This window comes from Dermacentor variabilis, chromosome 8 (genome assembly GCF_050947875.1).
Source record: "Dermacentor variabilis isolate Ectoservices chromosome 8, ASM5094787v1, whole genome shotgun sequence".
Taxonomy (NCBI): Eukaryota; Metazoa; Arthropoda; class Arachnida; order Ixodida; family Ixodidae; genus Dermacentor; species Dermacentor variabilis.
Window position 1 is genome coordinate 38,218,926 of NC_134575.1, and position 14,641 is coordinate 38,233,566.

A 14,641-nucleotide genomic window follows, 5' to 3' on the forward strand; every position below is an offset into this window, starting at 1 on the left:
CGAGAGGCAGCTGCTGCAAGCGAAATGTCAAACAACCAGAAAGAAGATGAAGCAAATGCAATGCAAACAGACCGGACGGAAGCAAACGCCGGGTAAGGTACCTGGAACTATGACGCAGAAAGGGGCCGAACAATCGAAGCGGAAAGCACCTGGATCACAAGGAACAAGAAAACCAAGAAGGACACCTCGAATTCAAAGACGCCGGCAAAAAAAAAAAAAAACCAACCGATGAGCAAACGCTCAATCCAGCACCTTCACAGCAACAACGCAGACCCAGGATGGCGCCCCTGCCACTTGACGACGTTAAGATCGTCCACCGCCCGCAAGCAGGTCTCGACCTCGCCAAATGGAATACCGTCGCAGTCACGCACGCCATCGGTAGAGCGAGTAGACTATCGCAGCAGGACTTCAATAACAAAGTACGCGTACACGTACAGAGAATCGAAAATTTATTCATCGCAAGCACGGCCGACAAGGAAGACGCCAAGATGCTGCTCAGCATCAACGGAATACAGCTCGGAGGCACTTGCCACCACGTCAAAGGCAACATACGAACGCCTGACCACGTCTCCCGAGCCCTTATACCAGGAACAAGCACCGCAAAATTTGGGAATCCGAGGAATGGCAGGAATTCGAGCACCGGCACGATACACAGTTCTTCACGCCCGAATGATGGGTTAATAAACGGCGGCAGTCGTATTCTTCGACGAACCGAGCGTTCCTTACTACATCATCTTCCAGAGCGTAGACTTCCGCTGCAGACCATATCGCAAGTCGGCGCAGTACTGCCGCACCTGTGGCAACACGTGACACCGTTAAGACGTCTGTCCGAATCCAGAATTTTTGTCCAGATTTTTGCTACAAATGCGGTAAGACTGGACAATTAACCACAAGACCATGACTGCAAAGCGACCTGCAAGCTGTGCGCAGAAGCGCACGAAACTGCAAGTACAGAGTGCAAGAAGAGACTGAAGCCAAGCCCTCCACCCTACAATATACGGCAACAGCGCCTTAACAGACTACAAGAAAGAGACAACCGCCGGAGCTACAGCATTGAAGAGTTCCCGGAGCTGGGAACCTCGGCCACCAGCTCGAGCATTGTCAGACCGAGCAGCTTCCCCAGGCGCAGCAGCTCCAAGCCAATACTGTGAAGTGCTTCGCGCTCACGTTCCCGCTCTTGCTCCCGCTCAGTCAAGCGCGATCGAGGTACGCCGACGCGGTAAGCGGCTCGAGTGACTTGGGTGGTACGAGCAGCTTGGATGCATCGGCCGAAGCCACAGTCATAAGGGTCCTAGAAAACAAACAGCAGAACCAGCAGTTGACACGAGTGAATTTCGTTGTTTGTTACTACTTGTATAACCGCCTGCTTAATAGATGCATTCGTAAGTATCTTTGTTGTCTTTTAATATGCCACGTATACAGGGTGTGCCAGCTAACTTTAGCTAGAGTTTAAAAAACATGCAAATGCGACGTAGCTGGACAGAACAAAGGTAACGTTGTTTGCCGTCTCTTGGAGATACTCAAATTATTTTTAGCATTCCGCCTAATTACGTAATCAGTCCTAATTAATCAATCAATCAGCATCTTGAGTATTATAATTTGATGAAAGTGTGAATCAGAAAATTGTAGAGCGATATGAAAAACTCACGACACAGCTTTGTTGGTCAATACGTACTACATAAAAGTGTTTTGCCGAGCGTGAAAGACGCCCACGAATGCACGCAAAGTGCCTCGAGCGGCCAGTCGCGCGGCAATGTTGCGTGAATTTACGGGTATTTCATGTCGCGCTACAATTTTCTAACTGACACTTTTCATCTGATTGTGATATTTGAGAAGTTGAATCAATAATGAAGACTAATTGTCTAATTAGGCGGAATAAAAAAATAATTCTAGCACCCCCAAGCGATGGCAAACAACATTGAATTGAATTTTATTTCTCGTTCATTCAAACGAGGGTAGACTGAGACCAAAGGCATAAGGCCTGACAAAGGTCTCAGCCCCCGCGAACGGCAGGTTTGACAGCAGATCACACACATATGCCCAATGTTGCGCGTTATACAACAGTGTTGGTTACTGTGAAAACTCATCGTAGCAATGTGCATGATGTAAGGGTAAGATGGTAGTTATTTTTCTCATTCTTCTTCTGGCGTTTGGTATCGAGGGAATCCTCATTCTTGGTGCGCTTCTCCGAACCGCTTGCCGTGGAATCATCACCGTGCCGCTTGGGAGTCATCCCACTAACTCGACTGCTGCAACGAGGCGTCTGGCGAACTAGCGCTGCCGCGAACGCCGCTGTGCCATCGCGTGATTCCTGAGATAGTGTGAGGGGAAGAGGCAACAGCTGTGGCTGGGCAACTGTTGCTATGCCTCGCTGCGGCATCACGTGATTTCTGAGAGAGTGTGAGGGGAAGAGGCCACAGCAGGCACCGTTGCAGGGCACGGACGGATGGACGGTCGGACGCCGCGAGTATGAGCCAGTAAATGCTTTCGCCTTAAAAGAAGTTAAGCAAAGTGGACTGGGGCCACACCCGCCCGCAGACGGTCTTCTATATAGAGTTTCCTTACATAGAGTTGTATGTTAAGTCCAGGGCACTGCATGTATATATGTAGCCTACGGCTCTCAACCACTGTTGTTGCGAAAAGAAAAGAAAGATAAACAAAGTGGACTGTGGCCAACCCGCCCGCAGACGGTCTTGCTCCCGTCGTCTGCAGCCGACCCTTCTCGCCTGCAAGAGCCGGCAGCGCGGGAGAGTGGTGACCGTGACCACGAAGAACCCTAGCCTAAATCTTGGGCCAGGGTTCGACGGCGACCAACTGGGGTCACAGTACCGCAGTCCACCCAGCGAACAGCCCGAATCGGTGCAGCTTATGAGGCCACCCCGTCACAATCTCGAACCTTCCGCCTACCGACCAGACGACGTCATGATTCCTGACCACTCGGTCACCGATCGGGTAATGACACCATAATCTTCGGCACCCAATATGTTTGTGGACTTCTTGCGAACAGCTTTTCATATAAAGTTAAAAAACTGTATGTAAAGTTCCGGGCACTGCATGCATATATGCAGCCTATGGCTCTTAACTGCTATTGTTGCGAAAGGAAAAAAAATATAAGCAAAGTGGACTGTGGCCAACCCGCCCGCAGACGGTCTTGCTCCCGTCGTCTGCAGCCGCCCCTTCTCGCCTGCAAGAGCCGGCAGCGCGGGCGAGTGGTGACCGTGACCACGAAGAACCCTAGCCTAAATCTTGGGCCAGGGTTCGACGGCGACCAACTGGGGTCACAGTACCGCAGTCCACCCAGCGAACAGCCCGAATCGGTGCAGCTTATGAGGCCACCCCGTCACAATGTCGAACCTTCCGCCTACCGACCAGACGACGTCGTGATTCCTGACCACTCGGTCACCGATCGGGTGATGACACCATAATCTTCGGCCCCCAATATGCCTGTGGACTTCTTGCGAACAGCTTTTCATATAAAGTTAAACAACTGTATGTAAAGTTCCGGGCACTGCATGCATATATGCAGCCTATGGCTCTTAACTGCTATTGTTGCGAAAGGAAAAAAAATATAAGCAAAGTGGACTGTGGCCAACCCGCCCGCAGACGGTCTTGCTCCCGTCGTCTGCAGCCGCCCCTTCTCGCCTGCAAGAGCCGGCAGCGCGGGCGAGTGGTGACCGTGACCACGAAGAACCCTAGCCTAAATCTTGGGCCAGGGTTCGACGGCGACCAACTGGGGTCACAGTACCGCAGTCCACCCAGCGAACTGCCCGAATCGGTGTCGCTTATGAGGCCACCCCGTCACAATGCCGAACCTTCCGCCTACCGACCAGACGACGTCGTGATCTCTGACCACTCGGTCACCGATCGGGTGATGACACCATAATCTTCGGCCCCCAATATGCTTGTGGAATTCTTGCAAACAGCTTTGCATATAAAGGCAAACAACTGTATGTAAAGTCCAGGGCACTGCATGGAGAGAAGCCCTCGAACACACGCAAAGCTCCTGGAGAGGCCACTCGCGCGACAATTTTGCGTGCATTTGGGGGGCTTCTTTCACGCTCGGAAAAACACTTTTATGTAGCAAGTATTGATCAACAGAAAGCTGTACCGGAAGTTTTTCGTGTTGCTCAACAATTTTCTCACGGAGACTTTTCATCTACCTATATCATTTGAGAAGTTGATTGATTAGGACTGATTGTGCAATTAGGCGGAATGCAATAAAATAGTTTGAGTATCTCCAAGCGACGGAAAACGACGTCACCTTGGTTCTGTCCAGCGACGGGGCATTCGCGCATTTTTTAAACACTGGCTAAAGTTTGCTGGGACAGCCTGTATGATGCGTAACACTTCATTTTATGCAGCAACGTCTTGCATCTTATCTTGCGAGGTTCGGATTTAGAAGCATTTGTATAGCTCCAAACCCTATTCTTGTTTTTGTCTCTATCGTACACCACGCACATACGCAACATAGAAGTGAACGTTCTACTGCCGCTACATCAGAAACATAGCCTCTTTATGTATTACTCAGGCTTGTAGAGAGTAGAATTACCACTCAAAATTCTAGGACGATACGCGGTGCGGCTGTTTTACTTTTTTCAGGTGGACGAGCTTGGCGAGCGCTCGGACCCACCATCTGAATTGCAATGGGAGAAGCAGACCGGGACAGGGGAGACCACGTTGCCTCAGTGGAAAAGCTCCTCCGCTGACGTAAGTGTGCCTCGAACGCACGTATAAAGAACACTGGCGGCTTCAACTAAGAAGCGCAAGTAATGCGCAAGTTTTCAACAGATGTCTTAGTGAGAATGAATGGCCATATTCGACACCTCAGTCATTCATTCGCGCAAGCTTCTGCTGTATTCCAAAGCGAAAGGCAGGTCGAGAAGAAAGAAAGTTAGTGTGGTTCCAATCCCATCTAGTTTTCTTTTTCTTGTGGGGCTGAATTCAAACGTCTCGCAGAGCGTCAAAGTGCAGTGATCAAGCTGAGTGCGTCCCTAACTTGCAATGTTCATTCCACAGTATATTGCCTTCGATTACAGGTCTAAGAATGTACGTGCGTTACTCACAACTTTTTTTGTCGCATTGAGAATGGTGACGGTTATGCGGTGGAATTTGATCGAACGTGCCAACTTTGAGGGCGTTCTCCCTGAAGATGGAACCACAGCGCATTCGAATAGAAGAATACTTTAATCCGCCATATCGTCTCCAGTTGCACCTGCCAAAATGTAATGCGAGCAAAATCTTTCGGGTTTGTTACACCAATGCTCGAGCCCACCATTCGTCACAGCTTCTTTCCTGACTTCGAACGTTGAGAATGCTTACTTCATACTGCGTATGCATCCCAATCAATGGAAGCATTGTGATCGCAATCAAGTGTTAAAGCGCTGTCAGTAGTGGTACGGAATCGAATGGAATTATCGGGTTTAATAAATTCCAAGCAGTGAAGAGGAAGCAATACCACAGGTCCTTATATAGATGCATCGGAACGGAGAAATAGTTTTGCTCAGCATATGCTGCAAAGAATGTGATGAGCTATTTGGCATTTAAAAGAAAATGGTTCGAATGTACCAGCTGTTTCAAGCAGATTTTTGGTTTATGCCATCAGTTCCTTGCCAAAATTGTTCAAGATAGGGAAAGATAAAAAAAAAATATAATACGAGAGCATCAAGTTTACAACTCAACAATGAGCAATGGTATCAAAGTTTTCGAAACTGCAATTTTTGAGACAGCATAAGCTTGCGAAATTAATGTATTACGTACTATTACGTATTTTAGCTTGCTCTCTCAGATGCGACAGATTGCATTGAAATAAGCTGAGCCATTGTGTAATGAGAGCATTTCCGCGTTTTACACGTATTTGAATATAGAAATAAGCCTCTTGATCACGAGGCAAATCTTTCTCTCGTAAATGGATGAAACCAGACGTAGCGAGGTCACTGGTTACAAGAGAACTAACGGAGGAGTTCCAGCTTCTGCGTTGACAGAAACCGATCGTGACCTGCTTAACCCTTTGAGGGTCGATGCCGTAAATATACGGCACTGCGAATAGGTCCGAAAATGGTCGATGCCGTATATTTACGGCGCCGTCTGTACGTTTAAAACGCGCGCTAATTTCCTAACTTTTTCTTGCCTGGCATGTGCTGCCACTATGTGAGAATATATGGAATTTTTTTCTCGCGTCTCTCTCTTTCGGTTTTCGTTGTATAGTTTTTTTTTCCTCCGGCGCGTCTGCTACCGCTTGCGCATTGGCAACCCTCGCGGGCGCGCGGCGGTTAGTTTTGGTTTCGTTTCGCACGCGCTTTCGGCTTCTTTCGCTCGCAAAACTGATGGCTATCTCGTTCTTATCACTCAAAGGGTGGCCGCCTGTTGCTCGTTTGTTGCTCCCAGGGGTCCGCATACGAAGGATGCCGCCGTGCATGCGTTTCCTTTTTTGGCGCTTTATTCAGAAGTTGCCTCCCACGGCTGCTCAGGGAAGCAGTACCCAGAGTAGGTGTCACGTCTACGCCAACACCACTCGGCAGCAAAAACGTCGCAAGGGCACAAGGTACAGTCGTGAGCACGCTTAGCGTAAACATGGGAGCGCGTGCCCCACGGTGCTATCAGCGACGCCTACCGATGCGAACGCGAAGTTCTGCACATGCGCAGCATTTTTGCGGCGTTGCTATTTTACCATCGCGCGCATTGCATCATCGCAGCGCGCCGTTGTCGTCTGCTATATTTTGCCTCGGCTGCTATCGTCCGGCTTACCGCGATCTGCCAGTTACGATAAATGAAACAAGAGCTGGCTAGGTCTGTGCGGCAGTACCGGCCTTCGATTTACTTTTAGCTTAGACTTTGCGTGTCTTCTATACCAAATAAGCGCCCATTGAATTACGTTTTAAAACAATGTTACTACGTTACACCATCTCTTGCCTGCTTCTGAAGCTACCACCGTTCGTTCTTTGTCACTTCGTCCTTATTTAAGAGCGTTCGCGTGGGTTCCAGCTTTCGCCCTGCTTGCCGCAACAATTACTAACAACAAAACGTGTAAATAACTAAATGGAGTCAGCACTCTAGGAAAGGATCCTGGACTACCACTTTGATGATTAACACATCTTTATCCTCCGTCGTATCCTCTTCATCTTCATCCTGCGTCGTATCGCGGATGCGTCCTTCATGCTTAAAAGCCTGAATTATTCTATTCACGGTCTTCAACGGCCTGTTAACCGATGTTCAGATTTGACGTTGGGTGCACCCCTTATATGCAAGATGCACAGTTTCATGCCTCTGCTCCTCGGGAAACCTAGCCATGGCAGTATGCCGTCACCTGTGGAACGTTCAGAAACACCGTCTCCATTTATATATTTGCTCATAGCATGCTGGGTGGTGGCGTGATCTTTATCATAAAACCTGCGGCAGCCGGCGCGCAACATAGCAGACGACGAAGGCGCTTTCCGATGACGCGATGCGCGCGGTGGTAAAATATTCAAGCCGCAAACGCACTGCGCACGTGCAGAACTTCACGTTCGCGTCGGCAGGCGTCGCTGATAGCACAGGGCGGCACGCGCTCCCGTGTTTACGCTAAGCGTGCTCACGACTGTACATGTGCGCTGAGTGCAACAAACCCCTCTGTGTGGAGCCATGCTTCAAGGGCTACCACACGCTGAAAAATAGTGCAAGAGGAACATTTGAGACTTGCGAAAAATTTTCGTGTGCGCATTCTTCTTGTGTATTTTTCTCGTGTGGACATTGCGCATAACAATGCGCCAATTTTTTAAAAAATTTTTATAACACTATTTGCTATTTTTTGTTTTTCATGAATAAATAGTACATATATGCCAATGAAAAACATTTTTTTCTCACTTTACGGTCACCCTATAAAAATTACGGCAAATTTTTTTCCAAATAGGTCCCGCTGAAGAATTTAAATGTGCAATAAAAAAATCGACCCTGGGTGGTCGCATATGGCGAAAAAAATCGACCCTCAAAGGGTTAATTCGTCCTGCCATCACTTTTTTTTTCTGTTCCCGAAAAGGCGGCCCCACTGACGTGAGGCGACTACGGGGCATGTGACACTGGACTTGCGACAAAGGCCGAGCCTGCCACAACAGTGGCAACCGAATTGGAGCCGTCTTCGACTATATCTCGGTGTAGGCGTGAGTGCACTTTATTGCCACTGGTGCAATTTTTTCGCGTGTCTCTCGAATCGAACCGAAAGAACATCGAATCGAGCACAGCACCTGTTAATACGGTGTTGGACAACTAGAAATATTGTGATGAACGTCCCGATGATGATGATGATGATGATGATGATGATGATGTTGTTGCAGGTACCTGTTCAACAAGAAGTTGGAACAAATATATTGAGTTCCCTTTGTTGTCATATTGTTGCTTCGTCGAAATTATGCTTTGTTGGGAAGTCATGGCGTCATTTAGACTGTGAGTTGCTGACTTGGGCTATGCAGGCAGGCTTATGAACTCTGGAACATCGTGGTTTGAACGCATGTTTTAAAAAAAAAGAAAACATGTTAAGAACTCAGTGTTCGGAAAATTGCCGTGTAGGTGCAGTCTGAACATCACCTGCACGATTATGTGTCCTGCCCCAATTTCACGGCATTGTTTTCTGAAACAGGCTCAATATCTACGTGTGTTACCCACAAAGTTTCTTACACTGCGACTTCTTACACTGCGACTGCCTGCGGTGACGATGATGACGTTGATACTGCTATATTTTTAACTGTGTGGCATTGTTGTCGTTGTCGTCGTTGCTGTTGGTGGCCAACCAAGCCACAGCGCGTTCCAGCACAACTCGGTCTGTACACAAACTCGGCCAGCGAGTGAGAAATCACTGTTCAAGCTCGTGTGTCAATTGCTTGATTCTACCTTGCCATATCCGTTGCTGTTTTGTTCTCGCAGCTCATTATTCCACTGTCGATGCCGATGGAGGATAGCACCACCAAGCTGCAGGCCCCACCACCACCCATTGAAGACAGAGAACTCCCCACAATAGAATTCAGGTCTCATCTTCAGCCCTACTGGTCCGTCACGGCTGAGCCAAGACGGGTGAGTTAATGCCTCGCTGAGTCGTTCGCATGCTCTTTCGATAGGAGCTTCCTGCAACCGGCGTCAACCGTGTATACGTTTAGCATCACAGACACCGCGTTTAGAATTACGTCTTTACTATAGGAGCCACGCGGGGCCATAGAAGGGCTAGAGTTTTAGCAACAATCGTGTGAAGTGAATGGATGATGAAGCCAAGGAAAGACTATAAAAAATGAACGGGCTGTTTTTAATTAAATGCAGAATAAACACGAACAAGGGTTAAATCAACGATATGCTTCAGGTTGTTATTAGAGAAACGGGAAGTTAAAACAGAAGAAAAGTCAATTCGCCGCGCGTGGGAATCGAACCTACAACCTCCGCCTGACGAGTGCGATGTTCTAACTGTGAAGTTGAGCTATACCGTCGATCCGCCGTGGTTTCTTAGCGGCTTTGGCGTTTACGCTGCTAAGCACGAGGTCGCGGGATCAAATCCCTGCCACCGCGGCCGCATTTCAATGAAGGCGAAATGCAATAACCCCCGTGTACACTGCATTGGGCGAACGTTAAAGAACCCCAGGTGGTCAAAATTAACCCGGAGTCCCCCACTACGCCGTGCCTGTTAATAATATCGTGGTCTCGGCACGTAAAACCCCAGAATTTAATCTAATTCAAGCTCGTCAGCTTTCTTGGCTATTTCTGTGCACGTATTAAAGCTATAGTCCTGGGAGTGTTAACCAGCACAAATCGCGCGACCGTTGGTTCGGATGTAGAACATCCTTTCCGGGCACAGGCGCGTCCTCTGTGCTTTCCTAAGCGTAATTTTTTTCGGTTGGCTTCGTATAGTTGTATCTTCGGTTATAAGTACGTCGGCACCAACCGTCTTTCTGTTGGAGCAATATACCACGAACCCTAAGATGCTCCTTAAGATTACACCACAAGTTATTTGGGCGACAAATCAGAAGGACCACACAGTCGGCTTGTTCAGAATTCGGCGACGTGTTGATCAACAAAGAGTGGGCACAGTGAGAAAACAACGCGCAAGTTACAATTTGAAAGTGGCGGGGTTGTTAGCTGACTGACTTGTCTTGGAGCACATACGTTCGGTGTACCGCGGTTCAAATGCGTAGAGACCAAGTCTATTCACTCACCACAGACACTCGCTGCGGCGATTCCATGAAGTATTCGGTGCATTTATTCAAAAATGAAACCTCCCAAGAATTTCGTGAAGCATACAACAAAGATGAGAAATACGGTCTCGATAGCGATAAGGCTTGAAAACGCTGGCTATATTAAGCCTTCACGCGTGTTTGCAATGCTACTTACTATAGCAACGGTCAGAATGTAAAACTGTCCCTGCATACCTATTTCCATCTTTAGAAGACTATACCTGCTTCATGTATAGAAACTCCATTGTTGTTCTTCTATACACTGCCTACAGGGAGTGTAAAGAGCTTTGCTGCACATTCAAGAGATTTACCAGGGACTACTAACCTTACTTTATGTCGAATAATGTCTATAGACTGTTAATAAGCAAGTACTTCAGTCTCTACATGCCGCGAAGGGCTCGTCCAGACTTGCTAACTACAGTTTTTATAGGTACCACTCAGCTTTTATACAGAAGAAAATACAAATCTACAGACAGACAAAGTTCTCGACCCTATGGATATTCTGTAGATTGTCCGAATCTTTTCAAAAGCGCCCCAATGATTCATAATACTTTAACCAATTGCATGCCCGGTTATGCAGGGTGTCCCAACTATCATGCACCAAAATTTAAAAATATGCGAGTGCCACGGAGCTGGGCAGAACTAAGGTAATTAATGTTGCTTGCCATCGCTTCAAGATACTCAGATTATTTTTTGCATGCCGCCTAATTAAAGTGCCTTGAGCATCCAATCGCGCGGCAATTTTTTGTGTGTATACGCGGGCTTCTTTCACGCCCGGAAAAACACTTATGTAGCGCGTACTGAGCAGCAGAAAGCTGTATCGCGAGTTTTTCGCGTTGTTCTACAATTTTCTCACTGACACCTTTCATTTAATTATACTACTCGAGAACTTGATTAATTGTTTAAGACGAATTATGTAATTAGGCGATATGCAAGAAAAATATAATCCGAGTATCTCCAAGCGACGGCAGACAACTTCACCTCGGTTATGTTCAGTTACGTAGTATTTGCGTATTTAAAGAATAATGTTTGTGCATGATAGTTGGGACACCCCGTGTAGTTAGCCACCCGATCGCTCGCTACCTCTGTACAACGCACCCGCGCACAACACACGCGGAGACGAATCGTATCGCAGGAGCCGCCGGCGGAATCGCCGTTACCCGCCGTCGCGAGGACTCGGCTCTGGCAACCCTGGATCCTGTGCTCGGCCGCGGGCGCCATGATACTCCTGCCGCTGGCTTTCGTTCTCGTGCCCTTGCTCACCTCGGCGGCCGCCGGCGGTGCCAGGCGACACGCCGTCTCGCACTCCTCCCACAACGGCACGGAACCGGACGGGCAAGTCGTGACCGTTCGGAGGCAGGCAACAACATCCCGGTATATATATGCGCCTGCCACGTTTGGAGTGACACACGGCGAGCCTTTTGCGTTAGTCTCGACCACCAGCGATCCGTTAGCTTACGCCTGATTCTAAATGCAAGAGCATTTTCTTGCATTCCGTCTCCATCGGGAATGCGGCCGCCGTGGCAGGGAGTCGCGAACTCAGGGCCAGTGTCCCTGTATATGCCGAGGAGCAAATACAGGGACACTATCAGCGACTACAGTTACTGTAGCCTCCCTTTGGGAACCACGTACGGTAACTCTGTCAGCGACTGGCTAAAGAGGGGTAAGGCGTGCAGGCACGGACACAACAGCAGAGAAGTGGACAACACTCCTCTCTCCTCTTGTGTCCGTTTCTGCACGCCTTGCCCCTTCTTCGCATTATGAATCCTTACCAGCTAGCTCAGCTCTCTGTCGTTCTAAGACTGGCTCTAAGAGCGCCCCGTTGAGACGGGTCTCTCTCATATACCCGGTGCGTTACATTGGCCCCATTAAACCGAAGAATTTGATTCGAACCTTGTGCATTCGTATTCACTCGCCGCGAACCACCGTCTGCAGGAAATGGGAGAGCTCGCGTCCGTTCTTGAGTCCGTTTTGCAGTAATCGCCTGTATTTGTGGGACGTTAGTGAATTTTTGCATGACGTGGGACACACACGAGGGAAAGCACACACACAAACACTTTTGGATGAGTTCATTTGTGGACTCGATGGTGGAAATCAGACTAGTTGCGGGGTGTTTCGAATTAGGCTACCATGTAGGTTATTGCGTTATCTTTCTCTGGTTCTCCCCGCTTTACGCGGACGCTGTAAGGCCGAGCAAAATGTTCCGGTCCTGGAGACACTGCAATCAAAGTGGAGAATTCGTTCTGCGACCCAACAAGACGAGCTTCGAGAGCGTGTGCAACGTCAAGCCCGTGATTGTGAATCCCGTCGACAAAGAGTTCGTCATAGCGATCATGCAGATCGAGAAGTCGCTAGACGCCAGCATACGGTACTACGTGAGTATGGCGCCTCTTCGGAGTATGGGTTACGACGGCGGGCGAGCTCGATGGCGCGACCACCATGGCCTGCGAGATCGGGAGGCGCGACACCACGCGTCTCCCGATTTCGGAGGCCGTGCTTTCCCGTCGGAGTTCATGAAGCTTGCCCGGAGGAAATAATCAAGTGGTGCGCCCGTCTTGCTGCATGCGTGGGAATGCCGGGAAGGCAGGGGCTTTTCTGTGGTATCACCAGAGCCCTTTTAGAAAATCTCATTGATGGTGACGCCAAGCGCCCCTGTAGGTAGAATTGCGGGAAACTCTCTACGGTTACGCCATCTTGAGGTCGCGTTTGTGTCGGGACGCGTGTGGCATGCCACCCAAACGCACTCTAGGCTACCAGCACCACGACAACAGCAGCGGGCGTGCGGTGCACGGACGGCACAGACGCAGAGGAGGTTTCCATCGCTCTGGCGATCTCCGAGGCCAAGTGTCGCACCGTGTTCAGCGACTCGGAGAATGCCGTGCGCAACTTTGCCAAGAGGCGAGTATGCGCGCAGACGGCCGCCATCATCGGCAAGCTCCAGTGCCAAGACCGCGGCAGCACCGTCCTTATAAAGTGGGTCCAGGCGCACGCCGGCGAGTGTGCATCCTCACCGAACCACAACGACACGGCCCATTCGGCGCCGCCAACGCTTACAGTCCGCGTCCCCGAGAGTGACCGTTCCCTGTGGTGGTTCGAAACCGAGAACCAAGTCACTAGTTATGGCGAAGTTACCAACTCTTACCGCTTAGCTAGACGGAAAATAACGCCTCCCCAAACGGCACGCAGTCGGAAGGAGGCCGTCATCCTGAGGGAGATAAAGACCGGGTCACTCCTCGCCCCGGTGGAACTAAACGTGCTCCGCCCAGAACTCTATCCAAGTGGTCTGTTCGGTGTTTGTGCAATGGGTCCGTCAGACCAATGACACATCATGCGGCACTGTGCCAGGTTCTCGACCGAAGCTACCTCCAGGACAAACCCGACCGAACTTCAAAGTACGGTGCAGTCTACAGACAAGGATACTCAACTATGGGCCGGCCAGCAGGCCCGGGGTGCGCTCGAAAAGCACAAGCCTCACGACCCACTACAAACGGGCCGAAGTGGGGTAGTGCAGAGTAGGCACAACCCCGGGTCGATGCTTGGCCAACATCACGACGCGTTAGACCGTGCGTTGCCGGCATATAAAAAAGTCATTCCTATCCTTATGCTAGTGGTTTGCGGCGAATGAAAAGTGCCCAGCGATTGAAACGCGATACTGGGAGCGCGTGGCTGCCGGCTGTTCTTGTGTCAGAAAGAAGTGCGGGCAGCCACGTCATATATCAAGCGAATCCATCAAAACATCAAAAGAATTGCCGCGCCCGCATCTCCAGTGGTGGGTTTTGCGTGAAATGCCTACACAATGCAAATAAAAAGTACAGCAAAAAAGGTGAGGAACAACTTGCACGCTTAAGAGAAAGTACGGCAGAAAACAGACAGTAACCTTACGTGCAAAGAAAACACTACGAGAAGCGCCAGAAAAAAAGCACCCCCAAAGTATGCTCACCACGCGAAGCACACACGCGAAAAAATGAGGTGAAAGACTGTCGAAACAAAAAATCTACAATATACACCGCTTGCGAAGAGTGACTTGCATGGTGTACACTCGTAGTAACTAACACAGCTTCGCTGTTCGACCACTCCACAGACTAGAGAGAGCGTTGATTTTCTAAAGACGTTTGCCCCCCCCCCCCTCCCCTTAAAAATAAGAAGTAACGAAAACGGTTACATGAGCGCTTCTTGTTTTACGTAGCAAATTCTTTACAGCAGGAACATTCATGTCGCTGAAACCTGGGTTACAGGTCTCAATACAGGTCAACACTTATGCACAAGACAAATGTGTTACAGGCAAGACATACTCGAATAGATTAACACAGCACGAAAAAGGCCAGCCTCAGCGCGGTGCCCTGCAGGACTTGCCTTCCGCAGAGCCCTGAGGTCGAAGACAGTTCCTCTTGACAAAACATTAGCTCAAGGCGTCACTTGGTCACACAATGTGGATCGTATAAAAAGGGAAGGCACCT